The sequence below is a fragment of the Pygoscelis adeliae genome, unplaced genomic scaffold, assembly GCF_000699105.1.
Source record: "Pygoscelis adeliae isolate BGI_AS28 unplaced genomic scaffold, ASM69910v1 Scaffold168, whole genome shotgun sequence".
Taxonomy (NCBI): domain Eukaryota; kingdom Metazoa; phylum Chordata; class Aves; order Sphenisciformes; family Spheniscidae; genus Pygoscelis; species Pygoscelis adeliae.
The window spans coordinates 1,141,373-1,165,714 of NW_008825566.1; positions in this window are offsets into that span (position 1 = coordinate 1,141,373).

The following is a 24,342-nucleotide window of genomic DNA, read 5'->3' on the forward strand; positions in this document are numbered from 1 at the left end:
ATGGCATGGTTTAGTGGCCATGGTGGTGTTGGGTTGACGGTTGGTCTTGATGATCTTGGAGGTCTTTTCCAACCATAATGATTCTATGATTCTATGAATTGTTATAAGGTAGAATGTCAACCATAAAATCTGGCAATTATGGAGTTATTTATGTCCTATAAATACTATCACAATTATACAAGTTAAAGTACCATACAATACCTATCTTAATTGTTTTTTGGTTTGTATGGTTAACTCAAAAATGAAGACCTTCCTTATCGTAAGCATAGATATAAGCATGTTATAACAATGTACATATGTTTAATAATTTAGCACATATAACTAAATGACTAGAGCAAATAAAATTATTAATGACAAACAGATTATACTCAAATTTAGCCTTTCTATGGTATCCAGCAGTTTGTTCGTTGTTCCAACTGACTAACAAATACTTTTTGTAAACAAATTTAGAATCATTGCTTCCTCATAAATTATTGCCAGCATTAGTTTAACTGTTCAATAGAGATAACTCTAATCAGGAAGTCTGATTAGTGAACCTATTTCTACAGTGCAATATATGCAATATCTGTTTCCTGATTGGCTCTCTTCAAGAGAGGCAACAGAAATGTTTTATGAATACAGCGAATAGGAATCTGAGGGTCCTCAGTGGCAGTATGCAAAGTTTCCACTCAGGCATGTAAGATATGATAGCCACATTTTTTAGGCCTAAGCTCTGTAAAGAAGTATTGAGGCAGGCACCTATTCTGCTCATCCTAATCCTTGACCAGCTGTTGCAAAGCTTTTATACTGAAAACTCTCACTTTTCCAGGCTTGCTTCTGCCAATTTTCATCTGCAGTTGAAGGAATGATGTCTCTTCTGCTTTCGTCTCAAGGTTGCCTCTAAGGTAAGTCTTAACCTCTATCTATGATGTGCTACTAAAGGCAACGTTGGGGTTCACACTAAGACCCTCTTTTATACCATCTGCACAACAGAGATCTGTACTCCTTCTGTCCTGATCAGTGCTGTTGGTTTCTGTTCCAGTGCCACTTACCCTAGGGCTTGCAGGCAGGACATTCCGCTCCTGTAGTCCTAGACTCATGATGGTTGCAGACTGGTGATGGGCAGTAGCACTTAACAGCAGTAGCGGCATGATTAAATGTGCTACTTTGCAGTAGCAAATTGTGGCAGCAACCCACAATATCAGCAACAAGTGCTGATGCTATCAGGATCTAAGATGAGATCATGGTAACCTTATAGTTGGCTTTATTGCACTGCAGAGCCCAGAGCTGACCAGTCTCATTTCAGTCTGAGACCACCCATCAGTACTGTGCCTTAGCAAACACCCTTCTTCTCAGCTGTTGTGGATGGAGTGAGACTGAACTTCACTCACAAGAGAGAAGCAACAATACACTTTATTGATAGAAAACAGTGAGTTAAAGTGTGAATTAACAAAGTTCAATGGTAAATGCAACAGTGATTTAACAAGATCCGATGGTGAGGTACACTTGATTATTTACTGCATAGAAGACAGTGTCAGACAAAACTGTCAGGGAGACCCTCCTGTTGAGTCATGAGGTTCAGAAAGGACCCCCTTGCTTTCTAAACTTCTCAGAGAGTAGTCTAGGTGTGGCTGGATCCAATCCTAGTCCCAGACTTGGTCAACGGTTTATGTCTAAAGGATTATATATGTGCAATCAATCCTTTATGTCACTTAGCTAAGATTTCAAAGTTTAGCATGCTATTAGTCACTTACCGAGGATTTGTTGTGGCAAGGAATCTCTCAACCTCGAGGATTAACCTTGAGAAACTTCTCTACTCAAGGGGAGATTCTGGCGTGCAGCCCGCTGCTGTGCAGGAGAGCTCAACAGGCCCTGGGCAGTCCACTATTTATAGAGTAAGGTTATTGATTTATAGTCATATTTGCATGTCAGCAAGTCATTTGAGTCACTGCTCCAGGCAGCCCTTGGCTACTATATTGCCGTCCATTCCCAAAGTCCAACATAACCTGGATGCAGCCACAATGATCCCCACTGGTGGTCATTGCTTACGCAGGGCAGGGGGACCACACTGCCACACTCAGTCCTTTCACATAATAGGGACAAAACTGTCCTCAAAGTCTCTCCAGTGTTGTGATGGACAATGGAAGAGGCTGAGGTAGGCTGTTTTGTCCTCTTCTTGCCCTTGGTTAAGAATACTGTTACTGCCTCAGCAAGGTACCAAAGGGAGAGAGAAGTGGTGTATGGGTTTCCAAAAGGCGTTCAAGTTGCTTAAGGGGCTTTCCCAGGTGGTGGTGTCTTCTGAAAAAGAGGAGAGGATCCCATCGCTACATTTCATTCACACTTCCTGGTGGATTGATGTTACTTACAGAGTGAGAGACCCTAGTCCCTAGTAATGCCATTCATTCAAGGATAAGCAGACTAAGAAAAGAAACAGGGATAGCAGCCACAGATGGCCAATTGTCACCAAACCTGTCTGCAAAAGATTGAGCAGTATTACAAAACTTCAAGGTATTGTGCCCCACTTTTGCTATCACTGCTGGGAAAATCAAATGTTACCACTTTTCTCGGTTACATCTATCCAACCACAGGACAATTAACACATGACTCAGCCATTCCTGAGTTGATTTCTGGGACTGGAACTTCCTCCACCCAAACACACACCTCACTGACTAACTAGAGTATATGCAAAGGCTTTCCAGAGAAAGGGCTACTGTGTAACCTGAACTCTGTCTCAAACATCCCATCAAAACACTGTGTCTTAGCACTGCTACTTACTGGCTTCAGTTGTTTCTGAAGTTTTCTGTCCCTTGTGATTCGTGTTTATGTTTTGGCAAGCAGTCATAACACACGTGGGTACAGACTTAGCCAAATATCAGTATTTGAACAAATAAAAATTCCCCTTCACAGAGAAGTAATAACAAAGCACATTCACAAACAACAGTTTAGATCTAGCCAAAGGGATTTAAGATTTATGTTAAAATGCAATTATAGAAATCTCCTCTTCTGATTCTGTTCCAAACTAGATTTATAGCTATTTCTGAATCAGGTGTTTCATAGGCATTTTTTAAATAAACTATGTGAAACAATTTTGTTACAATTTTTTTTCTTTATAAGTTACTGTTGCTGAAGGTCAATCCTGAAAATTGTAACTCCAATGTGATTGTTTGTGAGGATGACTGATATGAGAAAAGACTTTTGTGATCTGCCACTTGAAACCTGATTGTCAAATACCAGATAGAACTGCACAGAATAAGAAAAGAAGGGAGGATTTTGGAACCATAGTTTGGCATTCAGATGGCTTGCTTAACCTAAAAAGAGAATGTGGAATCATGTTAATTTCGTATATGTGTTAGTCATTGTGTCTCATTTTCAATTACAATATTTTGAACTGCTACATGAGCGCTGTCCAGGAGGGCTGCAAATCTGGCTGCCTAGCAGCTATATTACAGATTTAATTAACACACATTGAGAACTGCTGCAAATCAGCTGTGCAACCATTCCCTTGCTATTGATGATGACAACCTTATGGAGGCCAAGCTGCAAATCCACCTCACAGACTGCAGTGCAGTAACCATTATTCTATTGATCAGCTTTGTCTCAGATGTTATGTGGCAAAACGTGGTAATCAGGATGACAGGCTTAGAAGATGTAAGCTATTCACAGAGCTATTGAGAAAAAAGAAGCTACAGGCATTTAGTGTCACTCAGTGCATCTTTTGAAAGAAAATACAGTCTTTTGAATATAGCAGAATGCCAGAAACAAAAATGTGGCCAATCATAAAAGCACGGTAAAATATCTGAGTTTAAAGCAAAGTGCAGCAGAAAATAAATACTGGAAACAACCATCCAGGAAAATTCAGCACCTGTAGAGATGGTAAGAACAGATGTTTTCTCCTTCTGATCTCTGTATGGGAATTGTGGCGTCACATCACAAGAACGGACAGACAAAAAAGTGCAAAACAAAAAGGAATTGTTACTAAACAGTGTTGAGGCAATGAAAATGGTGTTTAGAAATAATACTAGGGAAGAAGTGCCCCAGTGCATTACCACTGAAGGAAGATATGAAAATATTTTGACCTTAGAAAGTTTCAGTTCTGCTCTGTTCAGATTCATAAATATTCCCATGGATGAACAGCTGAGAACCAGAACTACTCCTCTAGGCTAATATGCTGTCCTTGAGGTAGAGTCACATCAGCATGGAAGAATTGAGTTAATAATAATGCTATGCTTGGGAAAACACACGCTTTGACTCATGTATTTTGAATTATTGTTAAGTATTTGAGAAAGACATAGTAATTGCTGAAACTAAACATGCAACCATTGACACAGAGACAATTAGCAAGTGTGCTGCAATTAAATTAGAAATTGTATGAAAGGGTAAGTCTAATTAACAGCTCTGGATGAGGTGAGGCAAATTATTTGTGGAATATTTGCAGAAATCAGCAATTAAATACAAACAAGTGAGTCTAAGAAATCATGTACTGTACCAAACAATGAAGAAAGAGGAGCTTTAAATAGGGAGTAACTGATTTGCAGAATACCGACTAAGAAAGAGCTTTGAGAGTTACTATAGATAATTCTCCAAGGCCCTTAGCAGATTGTGCAGCTGAGAAAAAGAATGAATATAGAGGGTAGTAATGCTCATCTGCTTTACAAGAAGAATAGTGTTTAAATGAGTGTTGTAATTTACTAACTCTTATGCTGTAAAATATTGTGATATGCCCAGCCTTCAAATCAAGTGCCATTCCAATTAATCCAGTGGGTCTTGTTAAAATAGCATGCTGTGATAAAATCACACCAGCCACAGAAATTACAATTTAAGGTTGAAAAGCCTTACAGCCAGCTGTCCTGACCATAGATACTGTAACCTATATGTAAAGTCATATTAACAGTCTGAGGGTGTGAATTGTTTACTTACTTATGAGAGTGTTACTCTTGTTCATTCATATCACTATTATCTTCCCACTGCTCAGACATGAACAGGCTTTCTTTTGATCCCACCTCGTTGTGAGCAATTCCCTGCATAATAAAACATGCAGTATGTAAAGGAGTATCTTCATCAGTTATCAACAAGATTTCCATCACATTTTTCATAGGGAAAATGGATTTACTCTTTAAATCCTCAGGTGTCCTGAGAGCTAAAGAAGCCAGACAAACAGATAAAGCTCTAATCCTCCATACCGCTTTTTGTCTCCTCTAACAAGATTGATGTGTAGCTCCAAAATAAGACCTGTAGTCAATGAAAAAACACATTCACTGACCTCAAGTGCAGGATGCAGTGCCAGTCCAATTTCTATGGAGCCTTGAGACATAGCTATGGCAGGTCAATTTCTCTGAAAGTGATTTTGGTTTCAGCTGGACAAATGTTATGCATATGCTAGTTTTACACAGTGCCATCAAAGAAACACTTGATACTGGCTTTTTGTTAGTTGGTCCTAGTTAATTTTATCTGAGAAGTTGTGTGTAATCTTCAAAAAAATCATGACTGTCAAAGATTTTTGGAGAAAGACCTTTTAGAGGCTAAAAACAGGAAATAGCTTTTAATCAGCATAACCTAGGACACTGATGCACTAACTGACTATCTCTAGTAAAAGTATACTAAATATTGTATACTAGCATTGAACACGTGCAAAATTTAAGGGCGTATGAGTCAAGGTTGCTTGAAGAACCATAAACCTAACATTGTCATATGCACTTCTTCTATCCTTCAAGAAACTCAGGTGGCAAGAACCCAAGAACATTTAACTAGCTTCAGCCTGATTGCATGTAAACTTACAGGCTATTTGTGATCTGACTTTCTTTCTTGAAGCATCTTTAGCAGTGCAGAGTCATATTAAAAGTTCAATCAATTTCATACTCTCTAAGAATCACCTGGCTCCTGACACCAAATACAAATTTCATGTTTTGTCCTGTTCCAGAAGTGGTGGTTCACACTGAACCATTTCTGAAATCTGCACTGCAGCTATGATTAATTCTTTAGCCTCAGGAAGGTGACTGACAGCACACAGAATACACAAATCACAAGAAACAAGGCACACTGTAAATTAAAGTCTTCCTCGGACATCAGCAGACTACATTTCATATATTCACAAGACCGCATAGCTTATTTCTGTGCTAGTGAACTAAATGGTTCCTGGGTCCTTTCTCTGGCCTGGAGGACAACCAATGCAAAACAGTTTGCATCCGCTAAGTGATCATAGACGCTAAAAAAAATCCAAACTGTCTGCTGGGAATTGGTCTTTGGACCAAGGAAATGTTTCTCCAAGGAAATGTTTGCATGCCCAGGAATTTTTTATTTGACTTACATTAAAAGGATACTAAAGATAGTTCTAGTAATATTAACAGTATAGATAACTGAAAGACATTAACAGTATAGAGGATTGGTCTACATGTTAGCTCCAGCAATATTGTCTGGCACTGTTTAAGTTACCAGTATGTCCTGGTTTTGGCTGGGATAGAGTTAATTTTCTTCATAGTAACTTGTATAGGGCTCTGTTTTGGATTTATGAACAAAACAGTGTTGATAACACAGGGATGATTTCGTTACTGCTGAGCAGTGCTTACACAGAGTCAAGGCCTTTTCTGCTTCTCACCCCACCCCACCAGTGAGTAGGCTGGGGGTGCACAAGAAGCTGGGAGGGGACGCAGCTGGGACAGCTGACCCCAACTGACCAAAGGGATATTCCATGCCATATGACGTCATGCTCAGCATATAAAGCTGGGGGAAGAAGAAGAAAGGGGGGACATTCAGAGCGATGGCATTTGTCTTCCCAAGTAACTGTTACACGTGATGGAGCCCTGCTTTCCCGGAGATGGCTGAACACCTGCCTGCCCATGGGAAGTGGTGAATGAATTCCTTGTTTTGCTTTGCTTGCATGCGTGGCTTTTGCTTTACCTATTAAACTGTCTTTATCTCAACCCATGAGTTTTCTCACTTTTACTCTTCTGATTCTCTCCCCCATCCCACCTGCGGGGAGTGAGCAAGGGGCTGTGTGGGGCTGAGCTGCCTACTGGGGTTTAAAACACAACATAGTAGAGACATAACTTTACAAAAAAGATATACGGATTTTACTCAAGTACAAATCTCCATGATTTAAAGAGATTTTTTGAGTAAAATTAAGCATGTGTGTACAACTTGCAACATTGAATTTTGTCTTTTGAGGCTCCAAGTCTGTTTCTGCAATAGTAATTTTAAAAACTGATTTGAGGTCACATCTTTTTACATGGTTTTGTACAATATGTCCTGGCCCCAGGATGCATAATACTCTATTAATATCTTAGTATAAAAAAGAAGAAATTAAAGAAATTATTGGCTGGTTGAAGTTATGAACATCAAGAATTTCTTTAAGAAAGTAAGTATATCTATCAGGGCATGCAACAGTGTTTGCAGAATGGGAAGCCTAGAGATTTCACTTGGTCTGAGCTATATTAACAGCCACTTAAGCTTCTAAAGCTCATGTGCTGCTAAATCTGTATCTAAAAAGTAATCTCTTTGTTTATTATATTTTATCAGAAAATTTTCAATGAAATACTTGTCTTCTGGATATTATTCTACTGTCATTGCACTGCACTGCTTCAGGAAAGCATCACAGCATCCAAAGCAAAGTATTCCCTTTCCTTGAAAAGTTTGCACTGCTTTTAAACACCTGCTTTTTTTCTGCTACTTCTGATGCAGTTGTTCCTGCTCAGTCTCCTTAACAATGCACAGTGTCACTCCCCCTTCCTGCTGGCTGGGGAAAGGAGACACAATTTAAGCAATCATGAGTCTTGAGCATTGGTGTGCAAAAGGTCCTCCACTTTCAGCCCACTGGGACACAGCAACCAAGACAGGGTAATTAAGCATAAGTGAAGGGCGGACAAGGAAAGCTGGAGCTGAATGTTTCGGTTTCGATATGTTGTCAGAGGTCAGTTGAAGGTTGCCAACATCAGCCAAGGTACAGAATGTGAAATGTATTGTCAGGAACTAAGCAGTAAAAAGGGTCAATATGCTATCTTTCCACCTTTAATTTGTCGACAGACAAGTATACTCACTAATCTGTCTACAAAGCCAGTGAAATTACTTGAGCAGCATGGTTACCTTTGCTGGCATTGCCTGCAGCTATCAGAAAAGGGATTGCACAACTGTCTAAATCCATTATTGAGTAGACAAAGGGTAGTTCACCTTCCTTTGAACCATAAGGAACAGGCCACAGCTGGAAATGCGATACCTGACTTAAAACACCAAAAAATCTACCTGAAAATCAATGCCACGGTGATACATTGTAGCTTCAAAAAATTGGATAAAGGCATTGCAAAATGATTGTCTAATCAGTAATATCACCCGCCAAGCTTGAAAGAGACTGATGATTCTGATGTTCCTCTGCTTTGCTATAATTTACACAGCTCTGGTATCTCTCTCCTGTCTGAAGAACAACATGGCTTCAGAAACCATTAGGAATATTAGGATAAGAATAACTCACTTAAAATGCCTGCAGTAGTTGTGACATTTACACTTATAAGACTCCTCAAGTTTTGACACTCTTGAATGTATAACAGAAGCAGCAAGGTCAGCAGCACAAAAAGCATTCCCATTTTCTACCACTGGCTACATGAGGCTTCCAATTTACACGATTTTAGCTGAGGATAAAATCTGATCAAAAAGATACACTACAAAAATACTTAATTGGTTTCAAATCAGACATAACTGAGCATGCTGTAAAGACATTTGCACCTGTGTAAAGCAAGCGATGACAGATATCACAGGGGTCAATGCAAGCATGGATTGGACTTACTTGAGCCACATATTTACTTTTCCAGGTTTATCTTTATTTTATTTTTAGGTTGTTGTTTTTTTTTTAACTATTCCTCAACTGCAGGAAAATCTACACCTTTGGGTACACACACGGTGTTCTCCGGTTCTTTCATACCTAACCTTAGTTCACCCAACTTAAAATTCAGACTATAAAGCCTGGATTTACTTCCTACCTGAGCTAGTGGCTGTCCTAAAGAAAAAAACAAAACAGAACAGAACAGAACAGACCAGACCAGACCAGACCAGACCAGACTAGACTAGACTAGACTAGAATATTTCAGTTGGAAGGGACCTACAACAATCATCTAGTCCAACTGCCTGACCACTTCAGGGTCTAAACGCCTCTTAAACACTGACAGGTTTGGGGTATCGACCACCTCTCTAGGAAGCCTGTTCCAGGGTTTGACCACTTTCTCAGTAAAGAAATGCTTCCTAGTGTACAGTCTGAACTTCCCATGGCACAGCTTTGAACCATTCCCACACGTTCTATCACTGGATACCAGGGAGAAGAGATCAGCACCTCCCTCTCCACTTCCCCTCCTCAGGAAGCTGGAGAGAGCAATGAGGTCGCCCCTCAGCCTCCTTGTCTCCAAACCAGACAAGCCCAAAGTCCTTAGCTGCTCCTCACGGGACATTCCTTCCAGCCCTTTCACCAGCTTTGTTGCCCTCCTCTGGACCCATTCAAGGACCTTCACATCCTTCTTAAATTGTGGGGCCCAGAACGGCACACAGTACTCAAGGTGAGGCTGCACCAATGCTAATTACAGTGGGATAATCACCTCTTTTGACCAGCTGGCTATGCTGTATTTAATGCACCCCAGGATGCAGTTTGCCCTCTTGGCTGCCAGAGCACACTGCTGACTCATATTGAGCCTGCTGTCGACCAGCACCCCAGCCACTCCTCTCCCATTTTATACTTGTATCTGGCGTTACTCCATCCCAGATGCAGAATCTGGCATTTGTTACTGTGTATCTTGTATATCTTCCTATAATATTTAAATGTTTGACCTTCCTTGCTGGAAAACCTTTATTTCATTTCATATATTTTTAATACTATAATATAGGGGGGGTTAATTAATGTATTAAGCCATCTATACCTTCCATTATCACCAAAGTGTTCATGTGTGAGGAAGAGGATCTTAACACACATAACTGTGGGACACATAGTGTATTTATCCATGAAACTAACACATAAGGACAGAGTCACCTTGCTCAAGTTACAGGCAAGGATACATGCACAATCTGATTAGATTTCTCCCACTGCAATGAGTAAAGCAGGATATCTTTTAAATAGCAATTGGAATGCAAATAACTATTCACTTTTTATACATCATAATTATCATAACAAATCAAGCAAAATCCTGAAATCCAAAATCCTCTTATGACAATACTTACAGAGGAGCCCAAAGTGATTAACAAGATTTCCTCAAAACTTGAACCAAGTTTAAAAATGTACCCTTGAGTACAGAAAAAGCAGAGTCAATTTCCCAGGCTAAATATCAAGATTGAAAATGTGAGATTTATCACTGATCTCTGTATAAAAGATGTACTCCTGAACACATTACTCCTGGGAGGCAGCTGCCACCCAATCACATAAAAATGTGGATTACACTGTCAATCAACTACTGCATGCTTAATGCATCTATAAAGATAGTAATCTCTGTGACAGTAGAGCTGAGGAACTCTTAGAGGATTTTAAGAGGAAACAATTCAGAGAAGCTGATTACAGAAAGCTGTCTGCAGGAAAGGAACTCAGAAGGAGCTATACATTTTAGAACTTTGCACTTGCTACGGAATTGCAAAAGACAATTCCTTTCAGAGGGGAAAGAATGTGACTTTCGCGCAAGTTCAACTTTGCTATCAATACTGCAGGTAGACTCTTCTGTCCAGAAAAACTGTAAACAATTATTTGTGTGTTAGACAAATACACAGAGCCAAAGCCAATATTTCCAGAAACTAGGAAGATGTAACAGAGAGACATTCATTTTATCTTCCTGTGTTGTGGTACTCTAGCACCACAGGTCACACCCTGGGCTGAAATGTTCTGGATGGTTAGCCTGTCATACAACTTTATACTAAGCTCACAAGATGTTGTGGGTTTTGAACATTTCAGACTTAATAGTTGCATTTGAAGCCCAAACACTTTTGCGTAGTTTTGACTGAACTCAGTGAGAAGTATCTGTAGTCTGGAGGAGGACAGAATGACCTTTTTTTGACTGGAATCACCTTTTCTAGTCTACATTCTGGGGACAGAAGGGCACGCTGTTTTTAAGCCTGAGCCTTTTGGCATCCCAATTTGCTTCTGCTTTTCATTTTTTGTGTTGTTTTCTTTATTTCTGTTCTGTACATCTCCAAATCTTGTTCTACAAACAGAATCGAGAGGAGAAGCAAAATAGACAACATTTCTAATAAAAGACAATCTGGAGCAAATGGGAAAGACTGGGGAAAAGCATGGCTCTTACTTCCAAAGAGTACTAAGTGCTTTTAAGGATTCTCTAAATATAATTTGTTATAACAATCAAAATACAACAATATGCAGCTCACACTTTGCTCCCTGCTTGTCCATCTTAGACTGAATGTCTAACCAGTATGACAGTGTCATGAGTGATAGATAGCATATGTGTTTTTTTGATCCAGCAAGGATCAAAACATAGTTACTCTGGAAACAGTATAGTCAATGTAACAGAAAGACACCTTCATTTTGAGGATCCTGAAGTGAAAAGGTCAAAATTCCATTTCATGTATATCTAAAAAGAAGCGTCTCATATTTTCGTCATTGGTCCTTTATTGAATTATTTGGAGGGTGACTAAAATAGAAAGAAAAGTTACAATTAAGCAAAGCTGTAAACATCTGCTGACCATGAGCACACTTATTAGGGAAGATGTGAGTTAAACACAAGAAATCTGTTGTACAAATTATGTCTTTTGTTGAGCATTGCATGTGAGGAACACAATTCAAACTCCTATTTTCTGCTAGCTGATCAAGTAATTAGACTTTTACATACCATCAGTTGTGTCAACAATAAATCCCTGGGTAAAACTATGCTATGTTTATCATCTTTTAGAAGTCACACATCATTGTAAGACATATAAAAACCATGATGAAAAGCAATTCAGTAGTAAAAATGCTTTATTTACTATAACACATGACAGTAAAGGGATCACTTTACAAATCTCGTCACAGAATATTTCAGGTAGAAAATAGAGTACTTGACAGTGTATTAAGAACTTCAGCAATCACTGATCAGTTTCGTTATAAGTAGAGGCCAGAAAATATTTTAAAACTTCATAATTAAACCATTTGTCAATGTAGAAAAGGTAATGAATAAATAACAGAGGCATCGATTTGAATATTCCTTGTTATTTTGCATGATAGAAAGTTGTGAGAGGTCTTCTGAAAATCCATGAGCTGTGCAAACAGCTATTTATTCTCAGTCTGACTGTTTAAAAATGGAAGGTGAAGCTTATCAAAAAGAATAGGAATTCTTAACTCAGAAAATTATTTCAGGCTTAAAAAGTGACACAATAAAGACTGACAGGAACCTCCAGGCATTACTTCATAAAATGCTTATATTTAACCAAGTTTTTGTAAAAAGTTAAAAAATAAAAACATTAGGATGGAAATTGCCCTTTAAACAAATGGTATAGTACAGGTATATCCCAGGGCAAAATTTGCTGAATGATGCATACATTATACAGAAACTTGCTGGTACCCTTTGCAACCAGTGTCTATTTTAGTTCTCCTCTCGCATGGGTTGAAATACTGATCACCTCATAAAATGGCCATGTTTACTTGAAAGCAAAAAGTGAATGTCTATGGAAAGCATGAGAGAAATTGAAAATCAACATCTGGAGTATCAAGCCAATATCGGTGACTGAGATGAAAATGAAATGACTATAAAACCTTTGCCCCTTTATGCAATGCTTTACATATTAATTGAAAATTATGTGGAAAAAAATGTAACTAATTTATATACTAACATCTGTTTAGACATCTACATATGAACAGAATAAACTACCTTCATTGTGTGGAACTTTCAGCAGATTCTTCCAGCATATTTCTAGTTAAAATGAATAAACATGCACTCTTACAGTAATTTCATGGATAGAATAGCAGTGATTCCATTCTGAGGGAGAATATTATATCATCAGTGAAATATCAGTCTTCTAGGAAGAATAATATAAGCATCAAAGTCTCTTGGTGAAACAGAATAAATCTTCTTTCCATAGGCTAAATAAGCATTAAAAAGAAAATAATGCCTCCAGAAGGTTGTTCTGTTAAAAAATAGGTTTGATATTTATGTAGAGTTGATTGGAAAGCAAAAACAATAATTTGCTGCTGAGGGTGATTTATGTTTCAATGTTAGTAAACTGGTTGTTGTCTCCAGCACAAGAAAGCAAATAGAGAAAAATTCCCTTTTTTAAAAAACACCTCTTTAAACACCTGGCAATCTGCTTTCTTATAGGGCCAGAAATGTTTTCTTTTTTCATCTGTATTTTAATAAAAATGAAAGAAATAAAAAAAAACCTACTTTTTTGGATGCAAAGACTGCAAAGGCTATGTAGATGTGAAGTTGAACATAAATGAAAATGCATGTGTTAAATTACTACCACGGATTTGTCAGTACCATAGAACACAGAGTACAGTGTCACATTTTTAAACATAGTTCCATGCTCCTATGTATCAAACAGGTAGTCTGGTATGATGGTATGAAAAAGGTAGTGATACCCTGCCAAGAATGGCTCATGCTCCCACCAAACGGTGAACAGAGAACTGGCAAAGCCATGTTGGTTACTGAACTTTGTTGGCCCATGCAGTACCATGCATTGCCTCTCCTCCTCTGCTGCATGCACCATCTCCAATCTAATAATTAAACTGGTCTTAGTGGCAAAACCCCCTGATTATCAGGGAGGTTCTTGCACTCTTCTGTCACTCACAACATAAAACATACAAGAGTTGATGAACTTCACTTTTTATAGTTTTTTGTTTGTTTGTATAACCAAATTCAGAGAGATAAACAATGGCTTTTGCATTCTTTAAGTACAAATCATTTGAATTAATTTCCCCCCCCCCCCCGTCAAACTTGACTGGAAATCACTGCTCTGGTGGTTGATGACAGATGCCATCACATCCTCGTGGTGGGATGGTTAAATGGTTTTTCTGGCACAAAAGGAGAAACTATTACTTTAGGCAGTCATAAAGTATGGTCATAAAGAAACATAACCCCCCCCCTTAGTTAATTCATCAGCTTCATGCAATAATACTTGTGTCATGATAAGCAAATCACTTGGGCTATGTCCACATCATAGATTTTGGCAAGATCATGCACAATCCAAGAACTTAATAAAATTTCATTCAGGTTCCCTCAGTACTTAAATTCTGTTTCTGCCAATGCCCAGAAGCATTTCAGTCCTGTGTGGGCTGGCTGCTCAGCTGATATCTCACACTTAGGACCATTTTGGATCCTTAAATCACGTGTTTTCAAAGGGACTCTTATGAGTGGCAACACTCTGAACTCTACCTGCCAAAACAAGATTTACTTAAACCCCTATGGCATCAGTCACTCGAACAGGAGCTGCTGCACCATTTCATCCAAGTCTGGTGGTTGGAACCAGGAGCTGGCAGACTGAAGTTTTCTTTCCAGCTCTGCCTGAGATTTTCAAATCCCCATCTTACACTTTCCAAAAGTGCCTCAAACCCTAGTTTACAGACTAAGGGGAAAAGGGGAGACAGGTTTCCCTGCACCACTTCTACTGAAGCTGTTTCCTTCTGATTAGAATAACAGAAAAAGTAGTAGATGAAAGAAATAGGAGACCATGTTTCTTAAGATTATTGATTAGATCACTTAATAGGAATAGAGACATCTGAGGTTGGTCTCTTCTTCTCAGGCTGTTTTCATCTTTAACAATAAGCAATGATGTGACTGAATGGAATAAATATTGAAGGAATATAGGAAGGCAAAAGTCATTGACTCCACTTCCCTTCTACTGCTGGCAATCCCATCATATATGTCTGTTCATATAACATCCAGATATTTACCAATACAAGGCATCAGTCAAAATCATAACCAAGCTTGGACAGTATAGTCATTAAACTTTTCAGAGTTCATCTTAGAAGTCACAGAAAAAGAAATAAGCAGCACCAGATGAACTGCGTGTATGTGGAAACAGAACAGAAAAGTTTAAACCAAAGTCATTTATTTCTCCTGATGTGGATAAATCATCTGATACCACTAAGCAGTTCAAAAAAAGTCCCATACTCACACTGCTGGCAGGAATCAATTCAGACTGCAGTAAAAAAAATCTGTGTGGCCATAATAAATCTATGTGGTATATTCCTCTTCAATAAGGTTTTAGACATTTAAGTCTCTGTGAAGCAATGAAAAGTTCAGGCAAAAAATGCAGCTGTACAAAACAAAGTCCACTTAATTGGGTATACATGGGCATAATTAATTGTTCCCCCTGTAGTAGTAAACCATATTCTTGGTTTACTCTTCTAAACCAATAATACCGCTTATACTGGCATTTCAAACAGTGTTTATGTATACAAGCTTTTATATGCACATAAAATATACTATCATCAAGTAAGTAAACATGAAAGACAATCCCTTATATACAGTGGTATTTAAACAACATGTGGAACTTTCCTTGCCATATGAATTCCTTGAAATGCCTTATGTCTTTTCAGGTAATATTTTAGATCAGCATACTCCACTCTTTCTCCAATCATTTCTTCATCAGTGAGTACATCTTATGTGTGGTTCTGCCTAGTGAACTGGTGGAAACAAAACTGTTATTTCTGTATCTATTTAAAACTTCTTTAAGCATTCGAGAAAGCTGCCCTCTAGGCTGTCCTGTGAATTGATAATCTTGTCTCCTTACATACAAATTAATTGGGCATTGTAGGTGGGAAGTGTGGATATAGACAGGTGGTTAATTGTTAACCAATGCAGAGGATACAGGTTGATGACACTTATTTCACAATCTGATTGGGAAGAAAAGGAAACGGTCAATCTGACATGAACAGCAAGGACACTTTTTGACAAGGAAGATAGTAGCATTCACTTTGATAAAGATTATAGTTCATTTTTTGTGTGCTTGCAAACTTTGCTTTCTAGTCTTTGTTTTTAATCTGCCAATTGATGGCTCTCTGCACGGCATGAAATAATTTTGTAATTCTTTAGAAACCCCATATGAAGCTTTCATTCCAACTCCAAGTGTAGCATTGATCATTTTAGCAGAATACAGATATGAGGAATGCTAGTCTTTTGACTAACAATCTGCCCACTTGAAATGTTAAATTGAGACGCCACACTTAGTATCCCTTAACAGCAGGAGCCATTATTTCCATAGAAGTAGGTCTTCCTCTAGAGGACTTGAAAATCACTTGCCTCTGTTTGCTAACTAGACCGGGAACCTTGACACTGAATCTAGGGTGACTGCTTCTCTAGACCCCTGAAATTTAAGGAAAAAATAGTCTCTTAAATTAGATAGGTTTCATTCTATCTCCTACTCTGAAAACAAATTTTGAGAGCGCAAAGTAGTGGCAGAGCATCAGCTACATTTTGCTACACAAAAGGGTGATTCAAAAATCACAAAAGGAGATTAATAAGACCATATTTTTCTTAACAGCAATGAAAATAATTGAGGAGATGACTAAGAATATCTCAGCACTGGCTAAATTTAACTGCTTTGTACAGATACTTTTACTGTACTTTTACTTTTGCACATGGAACAAGGTGTGATGTGACTAACACACCGCAGTTAAACATTTTTATTTTGAAATATGAATAATAAATTCTGTTAACCATGGTTCGTTGCCCTTTTTCCACCACATTATACCTTTTCTACTCAGATTTGTTTGAAAAGCAAGATATGTGTGGCAGCAAATTTCGTGTAAGGTTTGCCCTTAGACAAAAGAAGCCTTTTGCACAAAAAAAATTCTGTTAACTGAATCAACAGAAAATGCTCCTGTGCACTTAAAACACTCTGAATTTTACATGCTGTTTGATACAAAAAGAGCAGGGAATGTTGATGCTCCACTGCAGTGTCTGTTCACCGTAAATTTCACATAAGAATCTGGAAATTAAGAATTCCAGTTCTTATATTTTCTGAAAGAATGCATTCACTGAATATCTGAGCTGATAACACAAGGGCTGGGTAAGAAAACTTGCTTTCTTTAAACAGCTTCGGACATGAGACCTCACAACTAATCCTGGCATAAGTCTAGGGGGGAGAGATTGCTATTTACTCTGCCAGTTAGCATTCTCTCTTCTTTTATGTCAAAACTAGAACATTTATAAAATGGTTGATTTCTTTAATAGTCAGACAAGTTAATTCATTTGCAGCCATTAAGTTTGATAAGGACAGAGATAAAATTATATTAATATATTAATGTATAATATTCAATGTAACCTCTTTCATTTTAGAATTAAATATGTTTGAAGACTTGAAGGGCAAAATTGAATACTGTGCCCTTATTACTATTTTCTCACCATTTTGACACCAATGTTGCCAAGTTTCTCACAAATTTATAATTAGAAACCCCTGAATGATCCTGAAGAAACAGGTTTTCCCTAGAACTGGTATTCCTCAGAAACATGCCTTGACTTTCAGTATATCTACAGATATCCATACATGTTTACAAAAAATCATTAGCATTACAGTTAAACCCAAATATTGTTTCAGAGTTATCCATTTGGTTGGCAATTTGCCTCAACTGACTTTAAAATCAGCACTGAATCAATGACTGGTGGTATAACGGACAAAAAAGACCTGCATAAGCCAATTTAACTGCCATCATAACTTTGTGAATGTAATCATTCTTATTTTGTCCTAATTATAGTCTAACAAAGTAAGAATTAAGTACTATTATCTCTGAGATATTGCATGGCAATGCTAATAAAGTGGGTCCTTGATGTATTTTAAATTTTTATTGAAGTATATTAGGAAAAAAGAAAGGCCACTTATTCTGAAGAGAAGTCAAATAATTTAAATGTCAATATGACAGCTATCTTTACTGAACATCAGAGTTAACACTTGCTCAACATAAAAAGCAGCTCACAGATCTCATTGCAACTGAAATAACAGACACTCCTTCATTTTATGATCTCAAGGTTCTCATTTGCAAGAAAGAGAGGTGGCAGCTAGAGAGGATGTCAGCATGTGCCCCAGAAATCTTTATTCTAGCCTTGAATGCTGTGTGTTTTTGTCAGATTCAAGATACCAAATCACACGTTGATTAGGCACATCACCTCTTGGGAAATCCCACACCAACTCATACAATTATTTCTGGGTTAACCAGTGCAAGATACTTATGTTGTATTATTCAAGTTATAAAATAAAGACAGTGTTGATGGCATTCTGCAGTAAGTCTCAAAACAGTGAAAGTAGGTCTCTCTGAATTGAAACAGAAAACTATTTTAAAATCTCATTGGTGTGTAGATTATTCATGTTAGAGAGAAGTTATGGTCTAAAGACTTCACTATTGGTAGTCTTTGGGAGTAGCAAAGTCTTATTCTTTTCAAAATATTTACTTAATAAAGATCATTTTATTCATAAAATTAAATCAGAATAGTTAGTGGTTTGGTTTTAATTTTTTTGAGTATATTTTTAAATAAAAACTAACATAGTGACAGTCTCTTATGATTTCTGTGCCCTCCTTAAGCTCCTCTACTAAAATAACAGACAATGGTCATAAAGTTTTATGCTTCAATCTTTTCATGCAGTGACACATGTGTCACAGTTATATTTTAGTTTATAAACAGCTTATCTATCTATTCTTTTATTGCACTATGAGGGAATATATTTAGTATTTTGTCTCGGTTGCCATTTAGTTTCTAAATGAAAATTGGAATATTACACATGCCAGGCCTCTCCAAGATGAAATGGAGGGCATACTACTCCAAGGATCAAGATGCAGACACACTATGTGAAACTTCAGTGTATAGAAAAGGAAACACTTTCTTAAAGCTCCCTTTGCTTTCCAATATCCAATATTCACTTAATGAGGTTAGGCAATGCTACTTGTAAGAGTAACAACAGTAACTGTAGTAATAATAATGGTGATGAAGATGATAATCATAGAATCATAGAATCATTAAGGTTGGAAAAGACCTCTAAGATCATCGAGTCCAACCGTCAACCCAACACCACCATGCCCACTAAACCATGTCCCTAAGCGCCTCATCTACATGTCTTTTAAATACTTCCAGGGATGGTGACTCAACCACTTCCCTGGGCAGCCTCTTCCAATGTTTAACCACTCTTTCAGTAAAGACATTTTTCCTCACATCCAATCTAAACCTCCCCTGGCACAACTTGAGGCCATTTTCTCTCATCCTAACACTAGTTACTTGGGAGAAGAGACCCACACCCACCTCGCTACAACCTCCTTTCAGGTAGCTGTAGAGAGCGATGAGGTCTCCCCTCAGCCTCCTTTTCTCCAGGCTAAACAACCCCAGTTCCCTCAGACGCTCCTCATAAGACTTGGTCTCCAGACCCTTCACCAGCCTCGTTGCCCTTCTCTGGACACGCTCCAACACCTCAATGTCCTTCTTGTAGTGAGGGGCCCAAAACTGAACACAGTATTCAAGGTGCGGCCTCACCAGTGCCGAGTACAGGGGCACGATCACTTCCCTGCTCCTGCTGGCCACACTATTTCTGATACAGGCCAGGATGCCATTGGCCTTCTTGGCCACCTGGGCACACTGCCGGCTCATCTTCAGCCGGCTGTCAACCAGCACCCCCAGGTCCTTTGGACCAGCAGGTGGCAGGACCCAGCACTTGGCCTTGTTGAATCTCATACAGTTGGCCTCGGCCCATTGATCCAGCCTGTAATGACACTTATAATAATATTGTTCCTTCAAATGCAACTGTCTGTATAATTTTTCTTGTATATTCTTCTGAAAATGCTGGGATTGGAAATTTGTCAGTGGCAATGAAAACCAGATGTGAGAGTAACTTTAACTTAGTAAACTTTTTTTTTTTTTAAATTGTCTTACCAATATTTGAACTTTCTGTTCACAGCATAACTAGCAGTTAGAACTATTAAAAGAATTTGACCTATCTTGTTATGTTTTTGGGTTGTTTTTTGTTGGGGTTTTTTTTCATAATATAATATGGCTTCAAGTGCAACAGGGTCTGGAAGAATCACCCTACAAACCTTAAGCAGTTATGCCAAGAGCCTGAAAAAATACATATGGTTAACTGTTCATGTGAATGGCACAGTTTCACAGGACAGTGATAGCCCTTAAATATAAACATGTAGTATGTGTTTTCAGAATTGATGCCCAATTAAAGATGCAAATAGACTATGTGATATACAATGGCTGGAGGCCACAACCCATGTGAACTGATGGGAACAAATAGTTCACAAACCAGCTATCCACTCAATGCATAGCATGTGTTTATTTTTAAAACGTTTAAGGAAATTATAGTTATAATTGATATCCATAATTCTTACTGCAGCACAAGTGATGCATATTCATAGAAAAGGTAAAATGCAAGAATGTTCTTCCTAGGGTGCTAATTTATATAGGATGCTGTGCTGGTTGTTACATTAAGGCAGAACATATCCTTTCTAACAGCCTGTTATACAAGTGCATGCATAATGCCTGAGATTATAGACAAAGATTAAAGAATGTACTAACACAGTTCCATTATACTGAACATCAAAATATTAACAACAAAAATAAACAGCTGGGGAAGAAGGAATGCCAAAGTTATAAAACCCAAAGCAGCAAGCACTCAATTTAGAGATTAATCTTTTAAAAAAGAGATGGCAATAAAAAGCATCATTAGAACTCAGGCCCATTAGCAGTTGTCATCTGTCCTTTGTTCTGAAGCTGGGCTGGTCCCAGAGTCCCCAGAAAACAAGAGAAAATTTATGGTGAGACCCTGAATCACATGGGTTGGTGAGTAACACCATTAATTTCAAACTTTTCATTCTCGTCATTATCACGATTCCCACGCAGCACACACACATAACAAAGACACTTTACTGGGTCTCTCCTGAGGGCTTATGGAAGAAGTCAGCCTACCTGACAATCAGCAGCTTTCAGAATGGCAAAACTTTTTGATTAACTGAAATTTTGTTTGCAGGAGTCGTGCATGTTTTCATGCAGGAGTTAAAATATTTCACAAAAATGTACTGATTTCATGCAAGTTTTCTTCCTGAGGGAATTTTATAGGGATCCAAGAAGGAATGGAAGGCAAGTGGCAAGACAAAAACTTTTAGCCTTTTTCTTAAATGGCTGGGGGACTTTGTTGAATTTTTTTGTCCATGCTAAAACTCTCTGAAGCAAAGCTACACTGAATCAAACAGAAGAGACGAGACTTAACTCATGCACATTGCTTATCACCAGGCTATATGTATACACATTACAAACCACTAAGACTTTTTTTAAAGACATTTAAAAAAAAAAAATCTATTTCTTTTGTAGAAGAGAGCAGAAAGTCTGTGCCTTAGAAACTACTGCAAAATAGAATTATCTTCAAGGAAACTGAATTTAAGATTAACAATAAACAACATTTCTGGTGTTTCCCTCCCCAATTACTTCCCACTTTGAATGTTGACCTTTCCAAAGCTTCTCTCTTTAAACATTATGGGTTTGTAATCATTATTCTTCATCCTACACTATTTATTATTACTTTTATAGCTGATAGAAAAATTCGTTACAAGTAATATTTGTTACTTTTCTTGTTTTTTACATAATGAATCATTTACAAATGGATCCTGATTTTTTTTTTTCATTTGTAATTTGTTAGTATTAGCTGAAGGGTTACATTAATAAGTTTCAGACTATGGCTTATTAGTAAATTATTTATTCTGACTGTTTTATTTTCTTCTTTGCAATTTCTGCTGTTTGGTTGTTCACCTAAGTCAGATGGTATATGACTAACTGAACATTTTTAAATAGGAGAGTTATGAAAAGCAAATGCCAAATAATGCACCTGAGGGACAACTTTTCGTGCTAAATTTTATGAAATGTTTTGATTCACTATACTTTTAATGAATTCCCAGTAACCATACAAATGCTTGCAAAACAAACAAATAAATAAATAAAACCACCTGCACATCAGGGAACCAAATTCAGCGCTTTATTCTGTCAACAGCTTTCAAAGCATGCAATCAATTCTGTGCAAACTTAACCTACAGTCAAATTTGTTATGTATATGTAAACCAGTGTTGTTCCACTGATAGAATAAGACTACAAAAAAGTGTAGTGCTTCTCCATGCCAGATATATTTGTAATAACACACACAAAAAAGAGATTTCATTTAATTTTATACCATTCTAGTTCATGGCACTTTTCTTAACCTTTTTTTTAATAGGGTGTTGAGTTTTTTGGGGGGTTGAGTACTATGTTATATGATCTTATTTGGCAACTTACTTGGCAAATATTTCATAAAAACAAAACACAATAAAAATCTTTATAATGCTAAAAGGGAAGACTATCTGCTATGAGGCAAAGCTAAAGCAACTGTTCCTAAAGAAAAAGTTAGAGAAAACTGACCTTAATTTACAGAATTCATTATTATTTATCAGTTACCACCGAACTCTTTATGGATATGTCTGTTAGCCTTTCAAGAACCTAACATATTTCTATATATGTTTCTATGAATAATCCATATAAAGTAATTTATCTTTTACTATTGCTGGAAAAAATGAAATGAAATTATTCAGTCTAAATAATCAATGATAAGTAACTACTTACATTTTCGTAAGTCTGTATGTTTTAAGGCTTTTAATTTTATTTTTTTTATTTATTTCTATACAGTCATAAGTTTGACTAACAACCCCAAAAATCTAGAAACTAGGGGAAGAATATAGATTTGAACCAAGCCTCATCTAAATCTCACAGCTAGACCTGATATACTTCATGAACTTAAACAATACTTGCAAGTATTAATGGACAGTCCCAAGATATGTAGTTATTACATGGCAGATCTGGGTCCTGACTTTGCAGTTCATATCTATTTATTATTAGCAACACAATATTGATTTATTCACAGCTCATTCACTCTATCTTGTATGCTTGGGGTTTTTTAGTGCTTATCTGCCAGAATACTAAAAGTCTGCCTATGCGACTCAAGCAGGCAGAAAGGTGACGAGTGTCCTGTTTTATCGACAGGATCCCTCCAGAGCCTCAAAATGCAGAGTGCTTGCCTTTGGACACATTTTTAGGAAGAAGAGAGAGGTTTGTCCTTCAGAGAGAAACCTTTTCCATGATTTTTAGAATAACCCTGTCTGTTTCATGATACCTTTAAGCACAAACTCAGAACTTTTCCCCTTCGCCACACTTGAGCTGCTTTCACTTGTTTCTGATGGAGTGAGTTTCTGTACAGAAGGAGACCTCCCTTGTGTTTATATTCTAAACTCCTTTGAGCCTGGCTCTGAAAGCTTATGTTATTGTTCTTCCTCCTGGTATCCCCAGGATGAACACATTATAGAACCTAGATTTATTTTCAAGCTTTTCCTCTTTGTTATTTAGTGCCTTGTTATCTTCCAGTAACACATTTTGTGTTTTATCTGCTTAGCTTAATTTCCACCTCCATACTGTTATTTATGTGTCATGTTTAATCAGTTGTGTTTCCATCCCATCAGTACATTGGTTTAGAGTGTTTATTTGGACATTAGATTATTTAGCCTTCTACTATGCATGATACTGACACAGTAGTACCTTGCAGCTCTTTTAAACTAATGTTAACGTATTCTGTGGGGGCTCTTAAGAATTCCTTAGTTGACTCCTCGATTATTTTTTTCTCCAGAGGGAGAAGTGCAGTTTTAATTCATTCTATTTGACATACTGCTGCAGGAAACCTCTCAGACTTCAGAAATACAGATTAATTTGGGTTGTTCTACTCTTTGTGTTTGACTTTTAGGTGTTAGAATAATCTTGTAATCTTCCTAACCTTTTTATATCTAAGAAAAGGGTAGTATTTACTGCAAAGACAGTCCAAAAAGGAAAAGCAGCAATTGCAAGCATGTTCAGTCCCCTTTTTCCATATAAAAAAAGGGAGAAACCATTGAAAACCCCAAAGTCAGGAAGGAGGACTACAAAATGAGAGGTGAGATAGAAGGAACCTCACAGGGGTGCTGTCCTTGCCTCCAAGAAGTCCAAAGTCTACAGTCTCCTGAAAGGGTGTTAGACCTTGACCATCCCCATCATTTCAGCAGATTTTGGCACAGGGCAGGTGATATACAGATTTAATTTACTTCTGTTAATAAGGAGTAATATGGTGGTTACAATCACAGTTCAAAAAATAATTCTCGGAGGGAGACGGATTTGTTGGGTACAGAAATAAAGCATCATGATTTCTAGTTTGTAAGATGTTAAAGTGAACCTTATAGAAAGCAGGCTGTATGACAGAGAATCAATAAAAGAAATTCACTGGTGCTTAGTAAGAGCTAAGCAGCAGTATTCCACTTTTGCCTGCCAAAAGGCCTGTCAGGTCACCTTGAGCAAGGCACCTTCCTGGGCTGGGCTTTCTAAACTGCCTAGGGATGGTACTCAAGTCTCCTACACCTATGACAAAAGATGACTTTTTTAAAAGAAAGCAGCATCCCTT